The sequence below is a fragment of the Aotus nancymaae genome, unplaced genomic scaffold, assembly GCF_030222135.1.
Source record: "Aotus nancymaae isolate 86718 unplaced genomic scaffold, 86718_ANA_hifiasm-v0.15.2.pri h1tg000016l, whole genome shotgun sequence".
NCBI lineage: Eukaryota > Metazoa > Chordata > Mammalia > Primates > Aotidae > Aotus > Aotus nancymaae.
This window is the reverse complement of record NW_026988428.1, coordinates 72384827-72405478: the sequence shown is the minus strand read 5'-3', so window position 1 is coordinate 72405478 and position 20652 is coordinate 72384827. Positions and strand designations below refer to the sequence as shown.

General features: G+C 41.2%; 1 long non-coding RNA gene and 1 pseudogene across 1 annotated transcript; both read right to left on the bottom strand.

Annotated features, from left to right (window-relative positions):
• The window catches only part of LOC105710516 (gamma-tubulin complex component 5-like), a 34432-nt pseudogene extending 21419 nt beyond the window's left edge, over window positions 1-13013 (bottom strand).
• Window positions 13014-14031: 1018 nt separating this feature from the next.
• LOC135275423 (uncharacterized) lies at window positions 14032-19945 on the bottom strand. Its single transcript, XR_010343044.1, has 3 exons — window positions 19807-19945; window positions 15879-16106; window positions 14032-14767 (listed from the first exon to the last, which is right to left on the bottom strand). It is a non-coding gene; the product is annotated as an uncharacterized LOC135275423 (long non-coding RNA).
• Between the last annotated feature and the right edge of the window lie 707 nt (window positions 19946-20652).

The window sequence follows — 20652 nt, the reverse complement described above, 5'->3', positions numbered from 1 at the left end:
CTGACGCCTTCCATAAAAATGAAATAGAACTAGCCTATGATGACAACAAGTTCTGTGATGTGGACTGTACTTTCTTAGTACCGTTTGAAACTAATAAAAGATTTGATTTTCACAGGGAGCAAACTGGTGACACCAGCCCCCAGTGACCTTGTGCTCTGCTGCAGCTCACCTCTGGATGATGAACTCCCTGGCGTCATCCCACAGGTGCCCAGGCATGATCCACTCATCCACTGTCTGCAGGTAAGGCCACACCATTTCCACCCAGAGGGAGAACAGGAGGGAGACCTGAGGTAGAGTGTGTGCATGGTCAGCTCTCAGGGCTCCCTGGCCACTAGAACAAAAGGAGGTTTAAACATTTCTGAAATGCCTTGAAATTTAAAAATCCAAAAACATATACTATAAAATTCTTACAAAAAACTCACCTAAGTATGGAAGGATCATATTGTTTGCAGTCCAGACTGGCAAACTTGAGAGTGAAAATGACATAGAGGCAGGTGTGACCTGAGACAGCCCTGGCAGGTGAGCAAGGTTTCCCTATTTAAATCATACTACTAGCAAGGTGTCTATTAAGAGTGAGGAAATTACTGGCAGTGCTAAGAGAAAATCGATCTCTTTTATATTGAAATGCAGTATCAAATCGGTGAGAAAAAAAGTTATATTGACAAACTAGAAAATACACCTAATATACATACCCAAATAAAACTGTAGGATTCTAAATTACGCCTCTAGATAGATGTTTTAATCTATATATTGTTTGAGACAGGGTCTTGCTCTGTCACCCAAGCTGAAGTGCAGTGGTGCAAACATGGCTCACTGGAGCCTTGACCTTCCACACTCAAGCAATCTTCCCTGCCTCAGCCTCCCAAGTACCTGGGACCACAGGCATGGCTACTACTCCATAGCTCGCTACTTTTTTCTGAGACAGAGTGTCGCTCTATCACCCATGCTGGAGTGTAGTGGCATGATCTCAGCTCACTGCAACCTCCTGGGTTCAAGTGATTCTCCTATCTCAGCCTCCTGAGTAGCTGGGACTATAGGTGTTGGCCACCATACTCAGCTAATTTTTGTATTTTTAGTAGAGACGGGGTTTCACCATGTTGGCCAGGCTGGTCTCAAATTCCTGGCATCAGCACACCTGGCTACTTTTAAAATTTTTTGTAGAGACAGGGTCTTAGTATGCTGCCCAGGCTGGTCTCAAATTTCTGAACTCAAGTGATCCTCTCACCTCAGACTCCTAAGTAGCTGGGACTACAGGCGTGAGCCACTATGCCTGGCCTAGATTTGTATTTTTTAAATACAATATAAAATATATAACATAAAATTTATCATCTTACCTATTTGTTTCTTTTTCAAATTTTAATTTAACTTATTTTTTTAAAGACAGGGTCTCACTATATTGGCCAGGAAAGTCTCAAACTCCTGGGCTTAAGCAGGCCTTCCAAAGTGTTGGGATTATAGGCATGAGCCACTGTGCCCCACTCTTGCCATTTTTAAGTTCAGAGGTTTTAAGTGCATTCACATCGTTGTGACAAATCTCCAGAACTTTTTCATGTCATAAAACTGAAACTCTGTACCCATTAAATAACAGCTCCCTATTCCCCATTCCACTTTGTTTCTGTGAATGTGACTACTTCAGATACTTCATGACTTAGTTTTTATGTAAGAAAGCATTATTGTAAATGTCTATATACATCAGCTAGGTATTTTTCACATGTTGCTTTGCCCTCGCCTCATCCCTCCGAGGATCTTGGCAGTTAGAGCTGAAAAGCTAGTTTCCTACAGCCTCAAATTTGGAAGCTAATTTGAAAACTCTGAACTGTCCAACAAGTCACCATTCGAGTATCATTTAACACAGAACCATGACCAGCTGTCTCCCACCCCTCTGCTGTGCAGAATGGAGTCACACACTTTAGGCAGAAATCTCACATACGGTTTGCTCAGAGGCTTCTCCAACATTGTCATATTCGAGAATGGCCTTGTACAGGGTGTTGAGCAGGTGAGAGGCCCGGACGACATTTTGAGTATCAGGTGGAACTTCTGCTACTCCGGTACTGAACACTCTGTGCGAACCTTGAGCTGAGCCAATCGAGGTGACAACTTGTCCACCACTATTGCAAGAGTTCTTGTAGCATCTGCAAATATCAACAAATCAAACTCAACAGCAAGGAAAAATACATGCATCTAAAATGTGACATAAATGCTGGCAAACTATCAGGTTTATGGGCAGGCAGGGCAAAATGAAGGATGGTGGATTTCGATCTCACACCACAAGGACCTAAATTCCCTAAGGAAGAACTCCTGCAAGTCATGGAGAAAAAGATAACTCAGCAGAAAAATAACATATGAAGGAACTGACAGTTCACAGAAAAGGAAAGATGAGTAGTTCTAAAACATATAGAAAGTCACTCGACCTTACTTATAATAAAATAATGCAAATTAAAATTATACCAGGTAAAACAAAACACCTCCCCATGGGCCAATGTTAGTGCAGGAGGCTGTGCCTACAGAGGGCTGCACAAGCTCCTGTGAGGTGATGGCACAGCTAGGACCTCAACATGGAAGTCACCATGTGGAACTAGACATGTGATAAAACAGCTTGGAACTATACAAGAAGATACTACACCCGCCCCTGCTCAAAGCAAGTTCCTGCAACACTGGTAAACTGTGTCAGGTCTGCATCTTGGCTAATGGGCTGTGCCAGTGTCAGTTTCCCAGTTTTGATCATGTACTGTAACTATGTGAGGTTTTGCCACTGGGGGAAGCAAAGTAATGGAAACACAGGACCTCTCTGTATTATTTTCTGTGGTAGTTCAAAATAAAAGTTAAGGGCAAAAAGCTACATGGCTTACCATTTTACATCTGCCATAATGGTGAGGACCAAAACGTCTGACAACACACAGACGGCAAGAGTGTGAGGAAACAGGTATTCATCTACATGGCTCACAAGAGTATCCATTTATTTACTTGTACCTCCCCATTAAGTAAAGTGGCAAAACGCAGCAAGATCACACATGGCAATTCCATTTTTAAGAACCTATCCTACATGGTCAGGTGTGGTATAATCCCAGCTCGTGCCTGTAATACCAGCATTTTGGGAAGCTAAGGTGGGCAGATCACCTGAGGCCAGGAGTTCAAGAGCAGCCTGGTCAACATGGTGAAACCCTGTCTCTACTAAAAATACAAAAAATTAGATGAGCGTGGTGGCATGTGCCTGTAGTCCCAGCTACTCAGGAGGCTGAGGCAGGAGAATCACTTGAATCCAGGAGGCAGAGGTTGCAGTGAGCTGAGATCGCACTACTGTACTCCAGCCTGGGCAACAGAGCGAGACTCTGTCTCAGAAAAACAACAGACAAACAAATAAAAAACCAAGAAGCTCTTCATATTTTTATGGTATTATCCTCAAAATTTAAATTAGAAATATTTGAAAGAGTAGTGTAATGACTGTTACGTATGGGTGTATGTATATACACTGCTTGTGTATGTTGAACTCTTTCTGGAAGGACGTGTAAGAAGCCGAGGACCTGGCTGTCTCTGGGGAGGGGAAGTGACTGGCTGGGGAACTGGTGCAGGAAGAGTAATTTAGATTTTTCAGTCTAAATCCTCTGTAGTTTTTTGATTTTGAGAGATATGAATGGGTTAAAAATACAACTTTAATTTTAAAAATGAAGTATTCACAAGAACTACTTATTTGCCAGGCAACTTTCCAATCTTATACAATGAAAAATCTAAATGGTATTCCAATTATGAGTTATGTGTAGTATGAGTAAAACTGAAGAACATTTAATACCATTACTGATGATGCACTTCTCAATTTCTGCAAGTTCCTCTTTGAAACCAATGAAGTATTTGTACAGGGCTCACATGAAAGCCTGGTAGGTTCTAATGGGAGCTTCAGGTGCTTTCTTAGGAACAGACCCACTTCCGGGCAGCATGCTTTCAGAACTGTGTCCCATGACTTCATCAATGAACTCCTGGAGTCGAAATACAACCTGGTCATACGCTGCTATTTGTTCCAGCACAGATCGTAAACAGCTCTGTGACAGAAGCAAACTGCAATTATTCAAAGGTGATCGTCTGTAAACATTCAAATTCATTTCCCTCTCACTGTAAAATATTTCTTTCACAATTCTTTTAAACAGTATGTTTAGTAGAAGACAAAGTCATAAAATGATAAATAGTTTTATACACAAAGGAAAAAGAGTGAGCATTAATTTCAACAGACTAGAGAATTATGGCTTATATTTGTTAAAAATATACATAAGGTAATCTACTTAAGGCAAAAAAAATTACAGTATATAGCTTTTACAATACAGAATGACAGATCTAAACAGTAGAAAATGCAAATTGAAATTAAATATGTCCCAAACAATATTAAGGAATTCTCTTAAGTACTGTAAAGATGCACAACTCAATTTTTCTTTTTGGATATTAAATATTTATTTATTTATTTTTGAGATGGAGTCTTGCTCTGTCGCCCAGGCTAGAGTGCAGTGGCGTGATCTCAGCTCACTGCAACCTCTGCCTCCCAGGTTCATGCGATTGTCTTGCCTCAGACTCCTGAGTAGCTGGGATTACAGGTGCCTGCCACTGCGCCTGGCTAATTTTTATATTTTTTAGTAGAGACAGGGTTTCACCATCTTGGCCAGGCTGGTCTCGAATTCCTGACCTCATGATCTACCCACCTTAGCCTTTCAAAGTGCTGGGATTACAGGCGTGAATCACTGTGCCTGGCCTGGATATTAAATAATTTTAAATTAATCTTTTTTGCATAAGGAAGCACAAACAAGTACAATTATAGTTAATTTTAATATTGCAAAATGTTCTAAAATTATATTGCTACAGTTTACATAAATCCTATTATTTCTTAAATAACAATAAATACAAATAACTTACATGTGTTAAACGAGTTACTATAATACTGTTTCTCACAGTTACTTTCCCATCTAACAGCTGAAATATAAAGAGCTTTTTCACTCCTGAAAGTAACCTGAAATTAGATAAAAAAGATGAGTGTACTTTAAGTCTAGAAAAATATTCATGACAGTATGCCCAGAAAAAAATGTTTCTTTTTATAAGGTCTCACTTTGTAACCCAGGCTGGAGTGCAGTAGCCATCACAGCTCACTGTAGCCTCAACCTACTGGGTTCAAGTGATTCTCCAGCCTTGGCCTACTGAATGGCTGAGGCTACAGGTAAATGTCACCATGCCTGGCTAATTTTCATAATTTTTGTAGAGATGGGGGTTTCAGCCATGTTGCCTAGGTTGGTCTTGAACTCCTGACCTCAAGTGATCCACCCGTCTTGGCCTCCCATAGTACTGGGATTATAGGTGTGAGCCACCATGCCCCACTTCAGGAAATTTTTATTAAATATTCAGAATTAAGGGGTAACAAGGTCAGATAATAAGAAAATAGAAGACATCAATCTTTTCATCTGATTACCTTACAACTCAAGATATTTCAACATCGCCTTAGCGAGAAGTCCAAGACATATTGTCAAAGCATCTCCCTCATATACTGGATGACCCAAAGAGATCTTCCTATTTCTAAGAATGCCAGCATGTCAATATCATACTTTATAGTGAGAGCACCAGGACCTGGAATTTTAGTAGTAACAGCACCACATGCTGCATTAGATTTCTGGCTTCCAGGTATGGGCACAGACCCTCACTCATACTCTCTGCCTATTAAGAATAGTAGTAAACCTTGCTTTGAACTCAAGTGTTAAAGAAGTGATGGACTAATCTAAGTAAATCATATGCTAAACTATTTAAAATAAAAATGAATTAAATGTGTCAAAATCTCTCAATCTCCACAGTCAAATCTGATCTGAACTTTACACCTAATGGTCTATTTCTAGTTTGCATGTGAAAATGCTTTAATAGTTTCCTTTAATAAAATTTTTGCTTCTCAGTAATCAAACATCATAAATAAAGACTCTTAGTTAAGTGAATACATCTTACTGCAGGGTTTCCCAAAAAACCTGAGTCTTGGTAACCAAAACCCTGTCATCTGGAACGTACAATGGATCACTGCTGTACAAGTGTTGGTCCCTATGAGACAGCAAAGATAAACAACAGAAAGGTTTCTAAGTAAGTAAACAACTAATCTCAAAGAATATTTGCAATTTAGTGCGAATCTTAACTGGCTATCAATTATCAAGCACATATAATAAATGTCTTAAATGCCCCCCATATTTTCACATCACTCAAAATCCTGAGAAACACTTTCAGAACAATTGCAATTGTTATGTTTATTGCTGATTTAGGCAAATGTTTACAACTATGTAATGCTGTTTTCTGGAAAACAATATGTCTATTTTTATAGTAAGTATACCAAAACAGAAATCAAATAATGCCCTAATATGTACAAATCCATTTACCTTGAAATTAACAAAAAAATTGAAATACAGATTATAATTAAATAATACTATAATTTTATGATTTTCAACAATTAAATAATCCAAAACTATTCAACTAGAATTTTCAACACTGTCCAGGTGTGCTGGCTCATGCTTGTAATTCCAGCACTTAAGGAGGCCAAGGCAGGTGGGTCACTTATGGACAGGAGTTTGAGACTAGCCTGGCCAACATGGTGAAACCCCATCTCTACTAAAAATATAAAAATTAGCTGGGTGTGGTGATGTGTGCCAATAATCCCAGCTACTGGGAGGCTGAAGCATGAGAACTGCTGGAACCAGGGAGGCAGAGGCTGCAGTGAGCCACTATTATGCCACTGCACTCCAGCCAGGGTGACAGAGTGAGACTTTCTCTCCCTCTTCACCAAAAATCAATAAATAAAAAATAAAAAATTAGTTGGGTGAGGTGAAGACTGCAGTGAGTTGAGATATCACCACTGCATTGCAGCCTGGGCAACTAGAGTAAGACTCTGTTTAAAAAAGAAATTGTCAAAACCAAAACAAATTTAAATTTCAGAGAGGAACTGAAGTCACAAATCAAAGCCAAATGTTTAAACATCAAAGTTTCTTCTATTATCACATTAAATGAAAACTTTAGCTTCTTACCAGACAGCAGCTAAACTGGAGTGCAAATGTAAGCTATGAGGAAACCGGGAGGGCCTGGCTGTCCAGTACTGATGGACCATGTGATGTTCCAGCCAGCTTCGGTCACCTGACTCATCTGCTTGAAAGAAATGCAGTAAGTTTGAGTTATAATAGTTAATAACAACAACAATAAATATTGGGTCACAATATCTGAACTTAACAGATTCATTCAAATGCATAGTTGAAAATGGCTTTTTAAAAATAACAGCTACCTAACAACATTTACTTATATATGATCATTTATTTTAAACCATATATATCGGCTGGGTTCTATGGCTCATGCGTATAATCCCAGTCGTTTGGGAAACCAGGGTGGGATGATCACTTGAGTCCAGGAGTTCAAGACCAGCAACACATTTAGAAAGAAACATATACTAAATTTAATTAATGTAGTTGACTAGAAAGTTAAATAAAATTGTCCCACATATAAAAAGATATAAATGGTTTATGTTAATAGTCCAATAACCATTAAGGAAATTAAAATGGTAACCAAAGACCTTCCCAACCACTCCCGAAGTCTCAGCACTGGTGCTAAATTTTGAAGGATTAGATAATGTCTATCTTACATGAGTCGTTTGAAAAAGCAGAAAAAGAGAAAGCCACCTAACATTTTATGAGGCTAATACAACAGTGATGCTTAAACCAGATAAAGACATGATAAATGTAATTCATCAGAGAATAAAGATGAAAAATCTTACATTAAAAAAGAGCTAATCTGCTGGGCTCAGTGGCTCACACCTGTAATCCCAGCCTGGGCTGGTCTCTAACATAGTGAAATCTCATCTCTACAAAAAAGCATTTAAAAAAAAAAAAAAATTAGCTGGGTGTGGTGGCATGCACCTGAAGTCCCAGCTTCTTAGGAGGCTGAGGTGGAGGATAGCTTGAGCCCAGGAGGTTGAGGCTGGAGTGAGCTGTGATCATGCTACTGCACTCCAGCCTGGGTGACAGATCAGGACCCTGTCTTAAAAAAAAAAAAAAAAAAAAAAAGGTAATCCAAAATTGAACCCAATCTAATAATGCACTAAAAAATAACATTATCAAACAAATTTAGGTGAAGAATTCAAGGATAATTCATTATCAGAAAGTCTATCAATGTATTATTAGGATAAAAGAGAAAAGTTATGAGATTATCTCACAGATAAATAATAGCATTTAATAAAAATTCAACATTTATTTATGATTAAAGACTTGTAGAAAAAAAGGAATAGAAGGATATTGTCTTAATTTGATAAAGGCTACATACCCTGAACTGATACCAAACAACCATCACACTTAACGGAGGAGTTTCAGATATAACTCCCCTTAGGATGAGACCTAGTTGTCCAGGAAGCCCACTCCTATGAGCTGTTGCTTCTGCTACAGAGTAGAGGGCTAGGCTGCTGGGCCAGAAAAGAGATTAGATCACGACATCACAGAGAAGACACAGGCATAAGAACTAGCAGGAGAACATAAAACCATATTTGCAGATTACACTAATCATCTATGTAAGAAACCAAATGGAATCAACAAAGTATTATGATTCATATCAGAATTCAACAAAAAGGCTGCACATGAGAAAACCAGTATTATTTCCTCTACATCAGGAATAAACAAAAGTATCATTCACAAAAATAAAAACTGTAACAGATGTAGAAATTAACAAAAGAACACTCCAGATATTCAAAAAGAAAATTTCCAAGATCTAGTAAAAGATAAAGAGTTATAATAAATGTTGATATTAACATGTTAAGGCAATCAAACCTCTCCAAGTTAGATCTATAAATTCTCTGCAATCCCAATAAAAATTCCAGCTGGATTTTTTTTTTTTTTTTTGAGATGCAGTTTTGCTCTTGTTGCCCAGGATAAGAATAATGGCATGATCTTGGCTCACTGCATCCTCTGCCTTCCTGGTTTAAGCAATTCTCCTGCCTCAGCCTGCCAAATAGCTGGGATTACAGGTATGCGCCACCGTGTGCAGCTAATTTTGTATATTTAGTAGACACGGGGTTTCACTATGTTGGTCAGGCTGGTCTCAAACTCCTGACCTCAAGTGATCCACCCGCCTCAGCCTCCCAAAGTGCTGGGGTTACAGGCAGGAGCCAGGTGGGCCTTTTTTTTTTTTTTTAAAGTTTACCATCTTGCTTCTAAAATGTCTATGGAAGAACAAAAGTTCGCAAATAGCTAAGTCAATTTTGAAAAAGAACAAAGTGGACTGGGTGCAGTGGTTCGCACCTGTAATCCCCACACTTTGGGAGGCAGAGGCGGGTAGATCAGTTGAGGTCAGAAATTCGAGACCAGCCTGGCCAACATGGTGAAACCCCAACTCTACTAATAATACAAAAATTAGCTGAGTGTGGTGGTGTATGTCTGTAATCCTGGCTACTTGGGGAAGCTGAAAGGGGAGGAAAAAAAAAAGAGCAAAGTGGGCTGGGCACAGTAGCTCACATGTGTAATCCCAGCACTTTGGGAGGCAGAGGCGGATGAATTGCTTGAGTCTAGGAGTTTGAGACTAGCCTGGGCAACATGGTGAAACCCTGTCTCTACGAAAAATAGCTTGGTGTGGTGGCACTCGCCTGTGGTTCCAGGTACTTGGGAGGCTGAGGTGGGAAGATTGCTTGAGCCCAGGAGGCAAAGGTTGCAGTGAGCTAAGATTGTGCCACTGCACTCTAGCCTGGGCAACAGAGTGAGACTCTGTCTCCAAAAAAAAAAAAAAAGAAAAGAAAAAAGAAAGAAAAACAGAGCAAAGTGATTCTCCTGCTTCAGCCTCCCAAGTAGCTGAGAGGAAATCTGCCATCTATGTATTAAGACATAATATTATAAAACCACATAAATAACAGTCTGTCTGTTTCCAGGTCACACTGACACCAAGAGCACAGATTAGAAAGTCTGGAATAAATACAGCTGTCCTTCAATATCCACCAGGGATTGATTGCAGGAATGCTGCAGACACCAAAATCTGTAGGTGCTCAAGTCCCTAATAAAAAATGGCATAGTGTTTGCATATAATATATGCATATCCTCCCTTATAGGTTTTTATTTTAATTTTTTTTGAGACAAGGTCTCGCTCTGTTGCTGGAGTGCAGTGGCACAATCTTAGCAAAATCAGCCCTCCAATTAAAAAAAAAATGGAAACATTTAGGCCTAAGAAAGTTCTCAGAACTATAGGAAAAAAATTACAAAATTACACTCTGCATGCATTAATTCAACACTAATTCTATGGTACTACTACTTAAACATCACATAGAAAAGATTACTAATAGTTTTAAAAATTGCTTTTATAAAGATGATACCACTTAGCTGATACCTTGATCCCATGGAACTGATCTTGAGCTTGCCTTTTCTTCTAGGGAATTTGTCCATTAGAAAATGCCAGCACCTCACAACACACAGTACCTTTCCAACTGACACAAGGACCCAGTTTTCTGTTTTGATCTTGTTCTTCTAACGGTGCCCTGTCTACCTGAATTCCAGAGTCCTCTCTGCTTAATGGCTATTGATCATTTTCCTCGTCACTTTCTTCAGACCAATTCTGATTTAAAAAAGAAATACACTTTAGCCTTACAGAGTATAACACTTAAAGCTATTTATATTAAAAGACTAAGAAGATTTTGAAGAAAAGCAAAAATTTTGAAGCAACATGGAACAGAAAAAAAAAAACCAAATGAATTTTTTTTTTCTAAATATCTTGGAAGTGCCTATTATAGGAATGGAAATATAATTATTACTTTTTATTTTTTTCTATAACATTGAAACAATAAGGAATGGAATTATTTTTGGTGGCAAAAAGTCCCAAGATCACAGGTTCTTAAGAGATACTTATACTCAACCCTTTTAACTTATCTTTTTTCTTTTTTGGAGATAGTCTCTTACTTTGTCACCCAGGTAACAAAGTGCAATGGCATGATCTCAGCTCACTGCAACCTTGACCTTCAAGATATTCACGTGCCTGAGCCTCCCGAGCAGATGTGATTATAGGCATGTGCTACCATGCCCAGCTAATTTTTTGTATTTTTACTAGATAGGGTTTCACTATATTGCCCAGGCTTCTCTCGAACTTCTGGCCTCAAGTGATCTACCTGCCTTGGTCTCTCAAAGTGCTGGGATTACAGGTGTGAGCCAGTGTGCCCAATGTGCCCAAACAACATCTTTCTTTAAAATCTATTTTTAAAAAATAGACATAAGAACTTGCTGTGTTACCCAGGCTGGTCTCAAATTCCTAAGCTCAAGCAATCCTCCTTCCTCAGCCTCTCAAAGTGCTGAGATTAGAGGTGTGAGCCACCATGCCCACCCCCTTGTAACTTGATAATCCTAGTGATTTGGTGCAAAATCCTAACCAGACTTCCATAATAAATGACTCTAGATTAGTTAAGAGTGTTCCTGTTTTAGCTTAGTTGACCTAGGTGGGAAGACACATTAAAATCATCTCTATCACCTGGTGTGTATTTAAATTTTTAATAGCAAAACTACTGTCACTTACTGGTGTGTCCATGTCTGGATCAATGTCCATTTCTTCACCTTCCATCAAGTATTTTCCCAAGTCAAAATTATCTTTCTTTTCTAAAATGTGACAGAAGAACTTCATCAGCTTTATTATATCTATCTTTGAAAAAAATCTCAAAACTAAAAGAAAAAAGACTAACAAGACTTAAAATACAATCAGATAAAAATTTAAAAATATTGAAACATTTATTAAATTGATATTCTAAAACATTTAACATTTTAATTAACTCATTCTCAAAGGTGAGTGTTCTCTTTCTCCTATGGTTTTCTGCCTTCATTCATAATGGAAGCAGATGCTACTTTTCAGTTAGAGATTAGTACAATTTTTTCCTCATCCAAATTAACAAATATCTGAATTATAAAAATCCCTATCATATATTATACTGTGATTAACTTTTGTCTCTTTCTTAAAGACAGAGGCTACAACTTACTCATTTTTGAATTTCTAGGGCCTAGAATTCTAAATGGCCACAATTTTAAAAAATGTAAACATGAACTATTAATTTTTCTGATGGTTTAAAGCATCGTAACATTAGAGCATAGCCTATGGAACTAATGTATATGTATATAGCATAGCCTATGCAAAAAACGTTTTGCCTTTTTTATTATCACAGCCAGCAATCTGTACTTAAATAAAATTTCACGACTGAAAACCCCATCTGATTCTATTCCAGTAAATGGCTGAATGGAACACCACTTTACCTATAATTTAGGTATAGGTAACATAGTGTACCATTTTATGAAAGTAAATAGCAACCTCTAATGTCTCTCCTAGCTCTAAAATGACGAACATCTGCCGACTGTCATATAGAAATATTAATAGAAAAATAACTTGGGATTCAGCATTTACGTTTCTGTATTGTATAATCTATTTCACACATTGTTTATTTTTATAAGTTACAGTTAGGAATTCAGTTTATTACTTCAGAAACTTGGCATGTTTTAAAAGAATCTGAAAGTCCTGTATTCCTATTATAAACCAACTAACTAGACACTTCACGGGCTATGATCATTGAGGTAACTAAGATTACAGGTTTTGAAAACCTAATCATTATTCAAGAAGATTTTTACTGAAATTAAACAGGTGGAACATTAACATTCTTTTACTAATAACTTCATTATGAATAACGAATTAGAGTATTGTTTAATTTACATCTCCCATAAAGAAAAATAGGAGATCTCACTCCACCTAAATATCTAAACTCTGTAACTCTTTAAAAATTATTTACAAGAGGCCGGGCGTGGTACTCACACTTGTAATCCCAGCACTTTGGGAGGCCAAGGGGGGCAGATCACGAGGTCAGGAGATTGAGACCATCCTGGCTAACACGGTGAAATCCCGTGTCTACTAAAAATACACACACACACACACACACACACACACACACAAATTAACCAAGCGTGGTGGCACGCGCCTTGGGGAGGCTGAGGCAGGAGAATCGCTTGAACCCAGGAGGCAGAGGTTGCAGTGGGCCGGCGACCCCTCCGCGCCGCGACCCCTCGGCGCCGCGACCCCTCGGCGCCGCGACCCCCCCCCCCGCGCCGCGACCCCTCCCCGCGCCGCGACCCCTCCCCGCGCCGCGACCCCCTGCCCCGCCAAGCCCCTAGATCCCCCCAGCTCCGCCCCGCGACCCCCTGCCCCGCGCCGCGACCCCACGCCCCGCGACCGCCCAGCCCCGCCCCGCACCTTAAGTTGGACCAGGCGAAGTTTAGGGCGAGCTGGAAGCTGGGGTCTGTCTCGTCCTTGAGGCCGGCGATACTCCAGACGAGCTCTGGCAAGTCGCGCTCCTGCTGCGGGTCCAGCCGGCTCCAAGGCTGCCCATGCCGCGCCATGCTCCGCGCTCCTGCAGCGCGCGTCTGGCGCTGTTTGCGCGAGAGGTCGGGCTCCTGCGACAGTGGCTTTCTGAGCTGGCGGTTTTCTCGCCATACTTCGACCTCTCCTGCCAGGCAACTGGCGAACTGGCAGTTATTCTCACGACAGTTCAACCTCCCGCTTGGCGGGGGCTGGAGCGTGCATTTTCTGGTCGGTAGGTACCTTTTCTGAGGCGCGGCTTAGGGGTGCGGGGACCTGGAGTCCTGTTTAGGGGTGGGGGGACCTGGAGCCCGGGGCCAGGAGCTGGGGACGCTGGGACCAGGGCGATCCCGGAGGCTGCGCCGCCGGCGGTGCTCAGTCCCGGCACCGCCGCCTTGGCCGGCCCGGGTTCCGAGGGCTACCCGGACCCCACGGAGGCCGCAGGGCGGGCGCGGGCGCGCGGGGTTCCTTACCTGGGTCCACGGCGGCTTGGGGGTCCGGGCGGGACCCGGGAATTTACTTGGCCGAGTCAGTCAGTCGGGCAGGCAGGGAATGCGCCAGGAAACGCTCGGCCTCCTCTCCTTCCTCCCGGGGCGGGGGCTTTCCCGGCCCGGCCTCTTCCTCCCAGCGCTCCTCCCTCCCGGCTGCGGCCCCGCCTCGCCCCGCCCCAGCCCCTGCCGCTACCTCCTCCCTCGGGGCTTATCCCTGGCGGGTTTACCCCTGGCTGGCCCGCCGCCGCCGCCGCCGCTCAATTTCAATCTGCAAAACAGGCCCTGGATGATCTGCCCTTCTGATACCCCTTGGCCTCAATTTCTGGTTTCTTTTTTAGGTACTTGGAGAGACGATAAAGGGAGAAGAAAATGTCAGAGAAAAGATCAGTGTCACTGGGCAAGCCATGGCCTGAATCCTGGCTCTGACAGACCACTTCTAGCCTCTAAGTGGTACTGAGGCTAAAAGTGCTGTGCTCCTCAGGCCTCCCTGTTGACCCCAGTGAGTACTTCACACTGAAGCAGAAAGATACCTGCCCAAAACACTTCACTTTCCCTCCAGTGACTGGGAGGCCTGGGGAGCAGGCCCTAGGTCCTGCCACAGTTCCATGTAAGGCCCTGGCTTTGCAAACACTTACCCCAGTGCTCCTATGTACACTCTGTGAAGGCAGACTGGGAGTCAGGGGCAGGGGAAATGGACACAGCCATGGTCTTGCAAGGCCCCTGGTCATCAGTGTGCCCCTCACAAATGCTTCCAAGTCCTCCTCAAAGAGAAGGGACTGTATTCATCTGTTTGTCACACTGCTATAAAGATATTCCAGAGAATGGGTAATATATAAAGAAAAGAGGTTTAATTGGCTCACGGTTATGTGGACTGTACAGGCATCTGCTTCTGAGGTGGCCTCAGGAACCTTACAATCATGGTGGAAAGGCAAAGGGGAAGCAAGCTGTCTTACGTGGTGAGAGCAAGAGGAAGAGAGAGAGGAGGAAGTGATGCATATTTTTAAACAAGCAGATCTTGGGATAACTCTATCACAAGACAGCACTAAAGGGATGGTGCTGAATCATCAGAAACCACCCCTATGATCGAATTACCTTCCACCAGACCCCACCTCCAACACTGGGAATCACAATTGGACATGAGATTTAGGTAGGGACACAAATGCAAACCATGTTGGGAAGATTGCCATAGGCCTGTCAGGAAGGCCTGGAAAGCACAGGGCCTGAAGGGTCAGGCCCTCCCTGGTCCTGTGTGGGCCTGGTCATCAGCGGTGTCTCAAGAAAACGTTTCTGAGTTCTCCTCTGGAGGAGGGGGCCCAGGCCCAGGCCCAGGCCAGTGACGCCACCAAGGGAGAGTTCCAGGCCTAGCCATGGCCCTTGCTTCAGACACTCTTTCAAGCAGGGACCAGCCAGCTTGAGAAGCCCCCTCAGGGTGCAGGCTCCAGGCTTGATCCATTTGGTCAATGCCTCTCCCTAATGATTTCTATTCCTCTCTGGAGATGGGGGCATCTTGGCATGAACAGGAAGGCCCTGGGGATGCCAAGACTAGTTACATTGCTGCATAGGACCTGGTCCCTTTCAGTGGCAGGACTGGCCCATGCCACTGAAAGACCGAGCCTTGTGGGTCTGGTCAGGGCATGAATCTCCCTGAAACATTTCCAAGTAGGCCCTTGGAGTGGGGGCAGTGGGCTGACTAGAGGAAACCAGGGGAATGCATCTGGCCTCAATCATGCAGAGTCCCAGTACTTGGTAAACTAGACCAACAAATCTGTAAGTATCCAAGGGTCAGGATCAGCACAATTTGGACAGGTCAGAGGAGGGCCACTCAATCTTGCCACAGCTCCTCATGGGGCACAGATGGATGTGTATCTTAAAAATATTTCTGTCTCTCTCTAGTAGACAGTTCCATGGAGGGCCCTGGAGCTCTGTTGTATGATGAATCTCCAAAGGTTTTCTAAGTCTCCCACTGCAGGGGAAGCGAAGCTAGCCAAGGGGCCCGAGGTGGGCCCACGCAGCCCTTGCTGTTCAACATGCCTTCAGAAAACCTTTCCAACTCACCTGCCAAGGTTGATGGCAGCTGGAGCAACTCTTCATGCGCTGGGAGGATTTCCAGACCCACTGAGGTTTCTTGAGGGGCTGGTCCCTGCATATGCCTCCCAGAAAATGTCAAAGTATTCCTTTGAAAGAAGGCCCTGCTTGGCTGGGCTTTGGAAGATGGGCTTTAAAAAATTATCAAGATACTCATCCATGATCAGGCCCAGGGAGGTGCTGTCCTTTGGACTGTGCCTAGAAAACATTTTAGGAGGTGCCTTGATAACTGTGTCCCAAAAGGGAATGCATTCAGCTGGTCAAGTAAACCCAGGCAGGCCCCACCCTGGTGGCGAGGTGATGGAAATGTTTTAAGGAGGCACATGTGATGACCAGGCTGGACAAGGGCGCCTTCCTCAAGTCTCTCCCTAGCCCTGAGATCACTGTCCCAATATGGCCCTGCCACCAGTGCAGACAGCTGTTGCACAGATAGGCTGTTCTCTCCACTTCTGCACCTTGCACACATACTCTGAGTGACTCAGTCCCACAGCATATCCACACCTTGCTCACCTGTTCCACATCATGCTCATGTGACTCCGTGCACACCTAGGTGTTCTATGCACATCTGCTGTTATTGTATTGATTATATATATTTTTTGTTTTAATTTTTATTAACAAATAATGATTGTTTTTATGGGGTGAAGTGTGGTATTTTGATGTATGTGTACAGTATGGAATGATTATAGCAAGGCAATTAACATATCACCCATCACCTCACATATTACTTTTGTCTGCAGTGCGAACATTTATTTATTTAAACATTTTTTATGGATACACAATAATTGTACATGTCTTTGGGTTACATGTCGTATTTTGATGTAAGCATCCAATGTGTAATAATCAAATCTGGGTAACTAGGATGTTCATTGCCGTGAACATTTGTCATTTCTTTGCATTGGGAACATTCTATGTCTTTTCTACTAGCTCCTTTGAAATATCTAATAAATTACTGTCAACCACAGTTGCCCAACTGGGCTACTCAACACTAGTCTTATTTCTTATATTGAATCGCATCTTTGTACCCATTAACTAACCTTCTGTATAGCTCCTCTCTGCACTACTGCTCACAGCCTTTGGTAAATGTCATTCTATTTACTACATCTGTGAGATCAATTTTTTTTAAAGGTCCCACGTATGAATGAGAACATGCAATATATGTCTTTCTGTGCCTGGCTTATTTCACTTAATATAATATCTTCCAGTTCCACCCATGTTGCTGCAAATGACAAGATTTTATTCTTTTTTATGGCTGAATAATATTTCATTGTGTATGTATATGACTCTTTAAAATCCATTCATCCATTGATGGACACTTAGGTTGATTCCATATCTTGGCTATTGTGAACAATGGCGCAACAAACACGGGAATGCGGATATCTCTTCTATATTGATTTCCTTTCTCTTGGTTATATACCCAGTAGTGGGATTGCGGGATCATATGGTAGTTCTATATATAGTTTGCTGAGGAATCTTCATACTCTTTTTCATACTGGCTGTACTGATTTACATTCCCACCAAGAGTGCACAAATGTTCTCTTTCTCTGCCTTCTCACCAGCATTTGTTATTTTCTGTGTTTTTGATAATAGATATTCTAACTAGGCTGATATAACATCTCATTGTGGTTTTGATTTGCATTTCTTTGATGATTAGTGACATTTAGCATTTAAAAATATACCCGTTGGTGAGTTGTATGTCTTCAGAGCTATGTCTGTTCAAATCTTTTGCCCATTATTAAATCAGGTTATGTGTTTTTTTGTTATTGTTTGAGTTCCTTATATATTCTGCTTATTAATGTAGTCAGATGAATAATTTGCAAATATTTTTCCCCATTCTGTATGTTGTCTTTTATCTCTGTTGATTGATTGCTTTGCTGTGCAGAAGATTTTCAGCTCGATGTTTTCCCATTTGGCAATTTTTATTTTGATTGCCTCTGCTTTTGAAATCTTGCTCAAGCCATCTTTGCCCAGACCAATATCCTAAAGCATTTCCACAATGTTTTCTTTCAGTAGTTTCACTACAGTTTCAGGTCCTACATTTAAGTCTTTAATCTATCTTGAGTTGGTTTTTTGTATATGGTGAAGATAGGGGTCTGGTTTCATTCTTCTACATATGAATATTCAATTTCCCCAGCACCATTTATTGAACAGACCATCCTTTCCCAAAGTATATTCTTGGCACCTTTGTAGAAAATGGGTAACTGTAAATGTATTGATTTATTTCTGGGTTATTTATCCTGTGCCATTGGTGTATGTGTCTTTTTTTAATGCCAATACTATGTTGTTTTGGTTATTAGAGCTTTGTAGTATGTATGTATGTATGTATTTGAGATGGAGCCTCACTCTGTCATCCAGGCTGGAGTGCAGTGGCATAATCTTGGCTCGCTGCAGCCTCTGCCTCCTGAGTTGAAGTGATTCTCCTGCCTCAGCCTCCCAAGCAGCTGGAGTTACAGGCGTGAGCCACCAGGCCTGGTTAAGTTTTGTAGTTTTGGTAGAGACAGGGTTTTTCCTTATTGGCCAGGCTGGTCTCAAATTCCTGACCTCAAGTGATCTGCCTGCATCAGCCTCCCAAAGTGCTGAGATTACAGGCATGAGCCACAGTGCCTGGCCATATTTATTATTCATTTTTTATATATTTAGTGGGTACAAGTGCAGTTTTGTTTCATGGATATATTGCATCATAGTGAAGTTTGGGCTTTTTGTGTACCCATCACTTGAACAGTGTACATTGTACCTAATAGGTAATTTTTCACCCCTCACTGCACTCCCACCCTCCCACCTCCAGTGTCTATTATTCCACTCTCTATGTCCATATGTACCCATTGTTCAACTCCAACTTATAAGTAAGAATATGTGGCATTTGACTTTCTGCTTCTGAATTATTTCACTTAGGATAATAGGCTCAAGTTCCATCCATGTTGCTGGGAAAGATATTATTTAATTCTTTTTTATGGTTGAGTAGTATTCCATAGTCCACATTTCCTGTATCCAATCATTCATTGATGGACACTTAGGTTGACTGAATGACTTTGCTATTGTGAAAAGTGATATGATAAACATACGAGTGCAGGTGTCTTTTGTATAATGATTTATTTTCCTTTGGGGAGATACCTCGTACTGGATTGCTCAATCTAATGGTAGTTCTATTTTTAGCTCTTTGAGAAACCTACATAACATTTTCCATAGACGTGTAGTAATTTATATTTCCATCGACAGTCTATGAGCATTCCCTTTTCTCTACATCTTCACTAACATCTTTTTTTTTTTTTTAACTTTTTAATAGTAGCCATTCTGACTGGTGTAAGATGGTATCTCCTTGTAGTTTTCATTTGCATTTCTCTGATGATTAGTGATGTTGAGCATTTTTTCATGTTTGTTGGCAGTTTGTATGCCTCCTTTTGAAAAATTTCTGTTCATGTTGTTTGCTGACTTGTAAATGGGTTTATTTTTTCTTGTTGAGTTCCTTGTAGATTCTGAATATTAGTCCTTTGTCAGGTGCATAGTTTGCAAATATTTTCTCCTACTCTGTGGTTGTCTATTTGCTCTGTTGAAGGCTCACACCTGTAATCCCAGCATTCTGGGAGGCCAAGTTGGGCAGATAACAAGGTCAAGAGATGAAGACCATCTTGACCAACCAAAAATAAAATGAGACTAAAAAAACATTTTACAAAGACAGCAGAAGAATTAAATACTTAGGAGTAAATTTAACAAATGTGCAAAAGTTATAACCTAAGAACTCTGAAATATTGCTGAAATAAGTTTAAGAACAATGAAAAGATATCTAATATTCATAGATTGGATAACAACCCTCCACATTTGACCTACAGCTTCAATTAAGTCTCTAGCAATCCCAGGTGACTTCTTTATAAAACCTTGTCTCTACTAAAAGTACACAAATTACCTGGGTGTGGTGATGTGGGTATGTAGTCACAGCTATTGGGGAGGCTGAGGCAGGAGACTTGTTTGAACCCAGGAGGTGGAGGTTGCAGTGAGCCTATATCATGCCATTGCACTCCAGCTTGGTGATAGAGTGACACTCCTTCTAAAAACAAAGGAAGGAAGGAAGGAAGGAAGGAGGGAAGGAGGGAAGGAGGGAAAGAAGGAGGGAAGGAGGGAAAGAAGGAGGGAAGGAAGGAAAGGAAGAAAGGAAGGAAGGAGAGAAGGAAGGAGGGAAGGAAAGAAAGAAAGAAAGAAAAGGAGGGAGGGAGGGACAGAAAGAAAAAGAAAAAGAAAAAGAAGGCACTGTGGTAGTTCCTCATACGATTGGACATACAGTCACCATAGGTCTCTAAAATTAAGGTATATTTATGCTAATTTGTATATGAATGTTAGTAGAACAGCATTATTCACAATATAAATGTTTCCAACAACTGGTGTGGAGGTGGGCCAAGGTCGATGGTGATACCCTTGAAGTGGATTTACATCATATATTTACTTAACAGTGAATTATGTGTATAATATATTATACACAAATATATTATATTTAATAATTGATGCAAATCCATATATTCTATAGTAAAACCACCTTGAATTCAAATTGCCTGTTAAACATGAGTATGTACAATAGAGTCATATATGATATAGGCTTTGGTAAGAGACTGTCTGGAGATATAAATTTGGGACTCATCATACCATTCAAAAATGCATTGTACAGGAAGAGATAACCAGGAGATTGAGATTAAATGCATCAGGAATAATTCAAATAAGAGACAGACTAAGAAATAACTGTTATATTTAACCAAGTGTG